The sequence below is a fragment of the Papaver somniferum genome, chromosome 11, assembly GCF_003573695.1.
Source record: "Papaver somniferum cultivar HN1 chromosome 11, ASM357369v1, whole genome shotgun sequence".
Taxonomy (NCBI): domain Eukaryota; kingdom Viridiplantae; phylum Streptophyta; class Magnoliopsida; order Ranunculales; family Papaveraceae; genus Papaver; species Papaver somniferum.
This window is the reverse complement of record NC_039368.1, coordinates 119,551,862-119,562,415: the sequence shown is the minus strand read 5'-3', so window position 1 is coordinate 119,562,415 and position 10,554 is coordinate 119,551,862. Positions and strand designations below refer to the sequence as shown.

Here is a 10,554-nt window from a genome sequence, read left to right as displayed (position 1 = left end):
GCCATGCCAGGCACGCCATTGTGCCAAAGGCATGCCCACCATGCCAGCCATGCCACTGTGCCAAAGGCATGCCAACCATGCCAGCCACGCCACCGTGCCAAAGGTATGCACCAGCCAGGCCAATGTTCCAGAGGCATGCCGGCCACGCCACTGTGCCAAAGGCATGCCAGCCATGCCTCCGTGCCTAAGGCATGCCAACCATGCCAGCCACGCCACTGTGCCAAAGGAATCCCAACCATGTCATCCATACCACTGTTCCAAAGGCATGCCAGCGGCTCCTTCCAAGCCACACCATTCCAGCGGCTCCACCCAAGCCGCACCACGCCAGCGGCTCCGTTCAGCTATGCCAACGGCTTCTAGCCGAGCCAACAAATCTGCACGATGCTTGTGGCTCCATTTCATGCCAAGCCATGCCAAATTTCATGGTTTATGCCAAAACCCTAATTTGGCCGCGCCTAAAGTATGCGAGCCATGCCGGCCATGCCACCATGTCGCTGGCCGCCAAATGAAAGGTAGCCACGATCAACGGCTACCCTTCTTTCTGAGATGCAGATCTCAGCCGTACAAGTTCGCCACCATACTTGTGGCAACTTTTGGCCACAATGCCAAATTCCACGGTTTATGCCAAAACCCTAATTTGGCCGCGCCAAAAGTATGCACGAGCATGCCGGCCATAACACCATGTCGTTTTCCGCCAAACGAAATATAGCCACGATTAACGGCTACCCTTCCTCCTGAGATGCAGATCCCAGCCGTACAAGTTCGCCACCAAAATTGTGGCAACTTTTGGCCGCAATGCCAAATTCCACGGTTTATGCCAAAACCCTAATTTGGCCACGCCAAAGCCATGCCTGCCATGCCACTGGATGCCAAACCGAAGGTAGCCACGATCAACGGCTACCCTTCCTCCCGAGATGCAGATCTCAGCCGTACAAGCTTGCCACCAAACTAAACGACTTGTGGCAACCTCTTGGCTATGATGCCAATTCTTTGGTCACAGTGCCAAACCCTAATTTTTCTATGTTGCCAATTTTTGGCCATGAGACACTATTGGCTACGATGCCAATTCTTTGGTCACGGCATCAAACCCTAATTGTCCACGCCAAGAGCATGCGCAAGCCATGCTGCGTCCACTCCGCTGGCTGCCAACAGAGTGTAGCCATGATCAACGGCCACCCTTCCTCTTGAGATGCAAATCTTGGCCGTCGAAGGTCGCTACCGAATCGGCAAACCTCTCAATCTTAACTTGTCATATGCTAGCAACATGCTACACATTTTCCATGAAAACACTCGAGACATCAAAACATGTCACAAACTGGGGGATGCTCATCAGGGTATTGGTATGGCGGTTTACAACGTGCGGCGTGCAATACGCCCGTTACAAGAAAGTGCCATAAAGGTGAGCCGGTTAGTAATGGAAAGAAATAAGTGGTGAAACATATCCTCATCACGGAAACATTAATTTCAGGCGTTACCCGTTACCACTTTATTCCACTACTCAATCGCTTCCACTTCTTACGAAGCCAGGGTACGTTTTATTACGACTTGTATAAATAGGTTTCACCTATTTCCACCAAAGAACACGTTTTGGTCAGGAGAATACAACACTCAGAAATCACCTGTTAGATTTCCATATCGCTATCATTTCACTTTCTGATACGAGTCGTAATACAACCACTCTTCCAGAATCAACTATTCTGGATTCAACACTCTCTTCGCTTCCCTCCCTAAGACCAACCACTCTTACAGATTGATCTACCGAATCTAAAGTACTCCCGTGCAGTACATTGTTTAGGGTTTAGACTCGTTTCTCACCCACACACGAAATTACCGAAATCAACAAAAACCATTTTCACCCTCAAGCAACGACTTAAAGACATCATTGGGATTGTGAAGCCAGACCGATACTACTTTCTCGTAGTTGTGTGATCTCATCTTGCTGATTCTATCGTATTGAGTACAATCGTAATGATTGGCTAGAGATTGATATCTTCGATAGGCAAGATATAAAATTAGTCACAAACATCTTCGTCTCATCGTTTGTGATTCCACAATATCTTCTTTCGTCGCGTCGATTAAGATTATTGTGAGGTGATTGATAATACTAGTCTGTTCTTCGGGAATATAAGTCTGGGTTATCAATTGGTTCCCGTTCACCTTGATTTATCAAAAGACGGAACAAAACTTGTAGGTATTTCTGTGGGAGACAGATTTATTTATTACCGTAGACTTTTCTGTGTGATACATATTTGTTTATTCAAGTCTTCGACTTTGGGTCGTAGCAACTCTTAGTTGTGGGTGAGATCAGCTAAGGGAATCAAGTGCGTAGTATCCTGCTGGGATCAGAGACATAAAGAGCGCAACTGTACCTTGGATCAGTGTGAGATTGATTGGGGTTCAACTATAGTCCAGACCTAAGTTAGTTTGTAGTAGGATAGTGTCTTTAGCGGCTTGTTACAGTGTGTGTTCAATCTGGACTAGGTCCCGGGGTTTTTCTGCATTTGCGGTTTACTCGTTAACAAAATTCAGGTGTCTGTGTTATTTCTTTTCCGCATTATATTTTGTTATATAATTGAAATATCACAGGTTGTGCGTTAGTTCAATCAATTAGAATATCCTACCTTTGTTTATTGCTTTAAATTGATTGACACTCGGATATTGGTCTTTGGTACCATCCAAGTTATCTCTCTAGTATTTGATAGAGACTCGCAGATTTCTGTTTTCTGGAGTATAGATCAAATCGAAAGATTGAGATATTAACTCCTTGATACACTTTTATCTAGATTGAGTCTGACTGTTGATTCTCTAGAAAGTATATTGGAGTTAGTCCATACAGATTGCTAAGAGAAATATTGGGTGTGGTTGTTGTACCCCCGCTTTTTCAGGTATGTTCTTTGAACTTGAACCCGTATGATCTAGATATGTCAATCGGCAGTATGCTAATGTCTCCTGTTCAAGACATTCTATACGCCCTCTTAAGGTATTCATTCATTGTTGGAAGTACTTTTCTAAACATTTGTTTAGATTTATTTCTTGACATGTTACAGTAAGAAGTTTCTCAATAAGGACCTTATTCCTTATCTGTGAATACTCCAGCGAATGAGTAAGAATTTCACACTCTGTAGTCTGTTGATGAACTTCCTTGCACAAGGCCAGTTTTTGTTCCATATAATCTGCCAGATTATTCTAAAGACTGAGTGCTTCTCGCTTTCCTTCACGTATTCTTACATTTAGTTGAACAATAAGTTCTGTGACATCATCTAGACTGTCAATGATCTTTCCCTTTTCTTAATATTTTTCAACATGTTTGAAAAACCTTTCCAACATATTTCGAAATTCAGAACTTGGGCAAACTAGTGAATCGAATCCATTTTCAGAAGATCTTTCACTAGGAATTGGAGTTGAATCCAAAATATTTTTCTTGAGTTTCGAACTCATCCTTTTCTGATCAGTAGCCTGACTCCCAATCAAGTCATTAGTCAAAGACTTTTTCTTTGATTTACGAAAATACTTTTGAGACCAATTTCGATTGACCTTCATAGAGATATTATTCTTATTATCTTGACTTACCTTAGTTGAATCACTCATTAGATTCATTTCTTATAGGTTGGATCGCACCAAACACAGATTGTTAGATATTTTTATGTTTACCTGCTCTGATACCAATTGAAAAGGCGAGGGTACCCAAATATACATCAAGCTAAAAAATTTCCTACCTATAAGTCCTTTATCTGAAAGTGATTGTTTATGGACAAAGTCGAGACAATACAACTAATCGGTTCACACTTCGTGTGATCGTCTATGGATACGAGATCGAGACAATACAACAACGAAGTATGTTACTTGATAAAAAGGTTCAGACTTAACCAAACACAATAGGATTCACTTATCAAGTAAATAGGAATTAACGTTTGTGTAATTTTACTTTAATTATAATAAAACAATTATAATGCGGAAATATAAAGTAAATGACACAACAAAATTTTGTTAACGAGGAAACCCCAAATGCAGAAAAACCCCGGGACCTTGAACATAATTGAATACTCTCAGGATTAAGCTGCTACATAAAATTACACCTAACTTCATATAGTTGAGACCAAGCAACTAAACCTATAGTTCACCTAGTTCCGTCTGTATTCCCACGCCTCCGACCTATGAATAAGTCACGTACTTAGAAAAATTCCTTTGGCTTGTATTCCAAATAGTAAAGGAACAACAAATCTATTTGGTATCAACTCTATTCAACCAAGTGAATAGAGTCGGACAAAGGCCCTTCTGTTTATCTTAACATAAACTCCTTCGTCAGGTCCTTAGATCTATCTTATGTTCAATTACCGAAGTAATCATTTAAGATTAAGCCAACAACACTATTAATCCAAAGAATTTTGTTGATGTCGATCTACCCAATTAATCAATCCAATCTATCACAAAGACAAACCGATTATTAATTGGATCCTCTTTTACCGAAACAAGTATTGTGCACACCAAAGATTATGAACACACAAATAAAAATATTCAATATCTTCTTCGTCTTCAAATCTTCTTAGATATTCAATAATAACCTGCACACAATCACTTGAATCTATTGTGATCAATCACGCACAGAACGGAGTCTGTTAACAATGGATTATCACAAGATCGTCTTTAGAACTAACAACAGTCTAAAGATCCCTTTCGAAACTCTGAACTAGTTTGAGTGAATCTTATATCAGAAGAGAAGATTCTCAAGCATAAAAAAACTAGGTGCAATCAAAGTTCAACCACCATTAGTCAATCAAATCAATGAAAACAAAAGATAAACCTCAATTATCAAGTTTCCCACCAAACGTACACGCTAGAGATTCTCAATCCCAAAGAAGACTTTAAACTAAGCGGCCGTAAGATATTTCGCCTAATTAGGTTACGCTCCTCTCTGAATAGGCGGCTACACCAGTAACAACACAACAAAGAGGAAGCTTGTTGTTACGAAGGATTAATTTTCTAGAAAGGCACACTTCAAGTATTTATAGATAAGGAAGTTTGGACACCAAGGAATTTCCAAAACCGAAAATATTCTCAAGATATTCATTAAAGCACAAATTCGATTTCCATAATTCCTTGAAATGCTCTGTCCAAAAATAATAATCGAAATCTCTCAGAAAATCTCTAATTAGTAAATGCACATTACTAATTTTTATTTTCCCAAAAATGAAGTTAATTACCTTAATTAAAAGATTCTTAACTTATTTATGTTTCGATCCTGGGATTCTCTTCCCTTAGCTATTAAGGAATAACTTTGAACAATTAAAGAAATAAACATTCACAACACGTGTTCAAAGTATGTCGACATCCTTACTTTGTAAGTTCTCTTTCACACTTACAACCTTGAAACAGATTTGCCACACTTCCAAACAAGTTTAGAATTGGTTCATCTGACTTTCAAGAACTATGTGATTGATCAAATAACATTCAATCACAATCATGGGTTTAACGGTTCTACCAAAACAAGTTTCGGTTCTACCTTCCATGTGAGTACTTTGCATAGTCACACTAGCTTTCCGAAATTCGGTTGACTAGGGATCGGTTCCCCACATATATATGGTATCTAACTTATATGTGTTTCACATGTCCATAGGATCGGTTCCACTTTGCCTAAAAACTTGTTGCACATGTTCATAGGATCGGTTCCCCTTTCTGCTATAAACCTTGCTGCACCTCATACAAGGATCGGTTCCCCTTTGTGATGCACTGCATGTCTTACTAGGATCGGTTCCCCTTTCCCATATTTGGTCAGACATAAAATCACAAACCCGATCATACAATCTCAGGTGATTACTTAAGATCGGTTTCACTCATACAAATACATAAGTCAGGCCTTTGTGGATAGTTATACCAAGAACACAAACAATTTGTGAACGATTATACTCAATCACACATATTGGTTGTTCATAAGATATGCAATGAATAAAAAAACCAATAACGCCTGGCGATTTCCTTTTCGATTCACAAACAAGTTTATGAACTTACTTCCTTAGAACACATGTAAAACATTGTTCCCTAGGATGAAATCCTCACCTCGTACCCATACATAATCACAATAGCATTCAAATGATTATGGCGATGTTTATCTACAAAGTTTAATGGTTAAGCAATAAACCTCATATTGTATTCCTTAATACTATGTCTATCTAGAGTTCAAATATGCTTCATAGTTTTGTTTTCAATATGCACGACTTGAAAGATACGTTAGGGAATGAAACAATTCAAGTCAAATATCACTAACCTCAAGTGGAAGGATGATTTTTGTTACTGTAGCTCCTTGCTTCTTCACATCTTCAAGTCTTCGCAATACTTGTAATGTCTTATTATCCTAATACTTTCAAGCTAATCTATACGAAGTTGACTCTAGTACACAATCAAGTGACTCTTAACATGAGTTTTGATTCACTAAAATATGACAAACAAACTTGACATACCAACGCTTGGTGGGTTCAACCGAGCTATGCTCTAACAACTATATTGAGTATCGACCAATTCCTTACACACCATATTAGTTTATACTGGTGTCGACCAATTCCTTACACACCTAATACGCATAAAAGCTCGAATTCATGTAGATATAAATGAAGGAGCATATCCTATATACCACACGTGGAAATTCTCATTTCCCATAACAATTCATATTGACAAAAAAACATTACAAGTCCTTTCCAAACCATGGAAAGATTAACAGAATCAACAGAATTATCGTAAAAAAAGTTAAACAGTGCATAGAATGCACAAACAAAAATATATGAGTTTGTTAAACACAAACTTTTGTAAAACAAACAACAATGGTTACCAAAGAGTCAAATGCATTCCCACCTCTTTTGATGACAAGCCACGCCTACCTCGATCAAGGTAGTTAATATCGTGTATCGGTATCGTATCGGTCGGGTCCTATACACCTATGCAAATGATAATATCTGTTTTTATAGGCGGTACATCATTAGGATCTTTTAATATTTATTATTTATCAAATAAAAAAAATATATTGATATAACCATAATAGAAAATATTAATTGTAGTAAACATACTTCAACCTTACTAAATAAGAGGTGGTTGATTAGAGCCTTATACTATCAACAACGAAAGCAAGCATTGAATGTCTGTTAGCCGATCAATATCACATTTACATTAATTGTATCCACCATAATCATATATGAAGTTACCAAAATTAGTGGAGTTACTTTCTTGAACTTAAAGTTCAAGAAATCATAATCAAAAGACAAAATACATTAGTGATATATCAATGTACAAGTGAAACCTATGTTATCAGTCCGTACAGGACGATACACGCGTTTTTATCGTTTCTCCTTCGTATAGCCGATATTTTCAATATCGTAAAGATTTTTTTCGATATCCTATAAAAACCTTTAATATCGGCCTGTACAACCGATATTGACTACCTTGACCTCGATATCCAAGATACACTGGTTCATCCTTTGAATCGATCGTTGTTAATATAGACTAACTGTTAATCACATAAGAAGTCTAAGAATATAGCAGAAAGGCTCACACAAGAATCATACAAGTCTTTTTAATGATTATAGGCCCATTTAAGGTTCTACATCCTTTATTTATCTATCTTTAGCATAGCTAAGGTTTACTAATTGAATTGGGTTGGTTCTCTAGTCCATTAGATAAGTCTTGTGAACGTCTACAACTTTGTAGAATGAACCAAAATCTAATTAGGACCATAAGGGGTCCAGACAATCAAAACATGGAAACTATGCCCAAGTCCACTAAATCGACCCATTAATCTAAGGCCTGGTCTAATTTGTCAACTAACGGTCAAAGTGTCAACTTACAGTCCACGTCAAGTCAAAGTCCATGGTCAATGGTCAAATAAGTCAACCAGTAATCGGTCAACGATACAACTCGGGTCAATATAGGGAAACTCAGTGAGTTAACTCAGTCAGATTGACAGAGTCATAAGTACTAGGTCAAGTCAGCTAAGAACATAATCAGTCAGATAATCTGACTAGGATGACTAGCAGGCTGAATACTCAAGAACAGAATTTATACAACTACTAAACATTTCATTTATTCAAATAGAATTCAAAAATTCAATACAACTGTAATTTTAAGCCTACCTGCAACACTAGCAATTCCAAGCTTTCTCAGCAATTGCTAACTACAAGTCCAACTCTAAGAAACATCACCAATATTGCATACTTCCATATTTCAGTTTTAGCTTAACACTGTCAACACCAGCCACCAAACATTTCAGTTCCAACAGTTCAACTCTAGTGTAAACAACTTCTTCATCTGCAACACACACACATTGGTTCTATCTGCAATATCCATCTCACACCACCAACTGTGCAACAACACCACAGATACTACATCCTGCATTAACATCCAATTCCACTTGCAACTCAGTTCAACTGCAATTCCATTTACATTTCATATTAGCATAAACACATTTCTTGTAACTCAATTACAAACCCAAAATACAACCACAACAATCCATATCAACTGCAATACCTAATTCTCATCCTAGTTCCAATTCTCAATCAACAGACCTCCTACCCCCTTCCCTGCATTTCATGACACTACATCAACTACAATATTGACAGAATCATCATCATAACACCTGCAGCTTCATATACACAAACAACACCAACATTCCCAAGCCACCAACACCTCTAAAATGCTATTGCAACTCAAGTTCTTATGCATCATCTACTGTCCTATTTCATGTCATATTTTTTTATTTGAGATTTCCCTACTTCATTCAATCTCAATTCCCATTCAATAATAACTCATAAACTTAATAGCAACTTGAACTAATTTACAGAAAAACGATTACCTCAAAACAGTGTTGCTCAGGAAATTGAATTCAGTTCTCCTTCACCTGACTCTATTCATCAACTCATCTCAGGACTAATAACAACTCCTCAATAGCCATCCTCATCTTTACACGAGAATCAAACCCAAGTTCTTCATTAGCTTCAAACCAACATTTGATTCAATACTCAAAACCCTAGTTCTAATTTGCGTAAGAACACATGAACCATAATTTTTCAATTCTTCCTCAGAACATCCCCAACATCTAATTAACTTCACCCCGTTTCTTAATCGACTAAACCCACTTCTAATCATCTATCTATAGCATCATATTCACTTTCCAAATATTCTCAGAGCTCTCCTCATGAAACCCTAACTTATCAATTCATCATCGAATTATCTTCAGAACTTCAATTAAACACTAACCCTTTTTGTTCTTCATCACCAACTAATCAAATCCTCCTTCAATTAATCAATTCTTCCATGGCTTGAACTATCTGGTTTCTATACAGATCGTCATCTCCTCTTATTCTCATGATCAACCAACATGAACACCACCACAAAACCTTATTTGATTATATACTAAAAACATCATCGATCGATTCCCTCAAATCGATGCTCAGAATCGCCGGAGAAGAAAACAGAAGAAGAAAAGAGAAGAAAAGAAGAAAGAAGAACGAGAGAGGAGAAGAAAAAAAAAAAGAAAAAAAAATGAATCTCTTCTCGATGGTTTTGAAGATAAGGACGATCAATTTTCTGTGGTCATCCACTCGCTTCGACACATGCATCCACAGGGATAATATTCAAAATTACTATTTTACCCTCTGAAACAACGTGATAAATCTTCTTCACCCAGAGTCCGAATGACGCGTGCGAGCAGTCCATTTCGTATAACTTTTAGAGATATATCCAATGGTACTAGTTTCATATCTAAATCGTTATTAGATTAATTTCTATTAATTAACGTTCGTGTCAAACTAATCTAGCTAATACGTCTCTTGACTAGTCTAATAGCGTTGACGATCTTGAGGGTCCTTACAGAACTCATCTATCACTCAGAAGTCTATTCTATTCTATCTCCTATTGAGACTAAGTTGTATAACTATATAGACTTTTACATTATACACATTTGATATTTCGAGCTGAGTTTAACTCGCTTATATCTGTAAGAGCATTGCTCGGTCAAACTCGCATGCGTTGCTATCTCAAGCATGTTTGTCAATGTTAGTGATCAAAACTGTGAGTCTTGATTTCTATCCTATTTAGATATTTCATACTAGAACATAGATTGTGTATTTGAGCTTTAGAATTCACGACGTTCATCTCTTGAAGAAGAAGAACTACTAAGGGGAGCTTGTGGAACTTCATCGTTAAAAGGTATGTGGAGACTGAAACTTAACTATCACTTGGAAAGTCTATTTCTACTCTATCTCCTATATTGAGACATAAGTCGTGTTACGATATAGTTTTCTATTATACACATTTGATATTTCGAGCTGAGTTTATCTCGCTTATATATTTCTCGGAATATGTGTTGGCAATATTTCGCTTTAGTCGAATTCATCTTACATTCATTGACGAAAGTCCGAATAAGATCATATGAAAATTGCCGAGTTACATCTTACATGGTTTGTGTGATACAATCATTTGGTGTTTTCTTCGAATGTTTCATTATGATAATTTCAATAACTTGAAAATTGCTTTGACGAAAAATAGTTTGTGAACAACAACTATATAACGTCC

At 37.6% G+C, this 10,554-nt stretch overlaps 1 long non-coding RNA gene across 1 annotated transcript; it reads right to left on the bottom strand.

Annotated features, from left to right (window-relative positions):
- Nucleotides 1-8,039: 8,039 nt before the first annotated feature.
- On the bottom strand, nucleotides 8,040-9,503 carry LOC113323230. The gene is made up of 2 exons (XR_003347492.1): nucleotides 8,834-9,503; nucleotides 8,040-8,408 (listed from the first exon to the last, which is right to left on the bottom strand). It is a non-coding gene; the product is annotated as an uncharacterized LOC113323230 (long non-coding RNA).
- Between the last annotated feature and the right edge of the window lie 1,051 nt (nucleotides 9,504-10,554).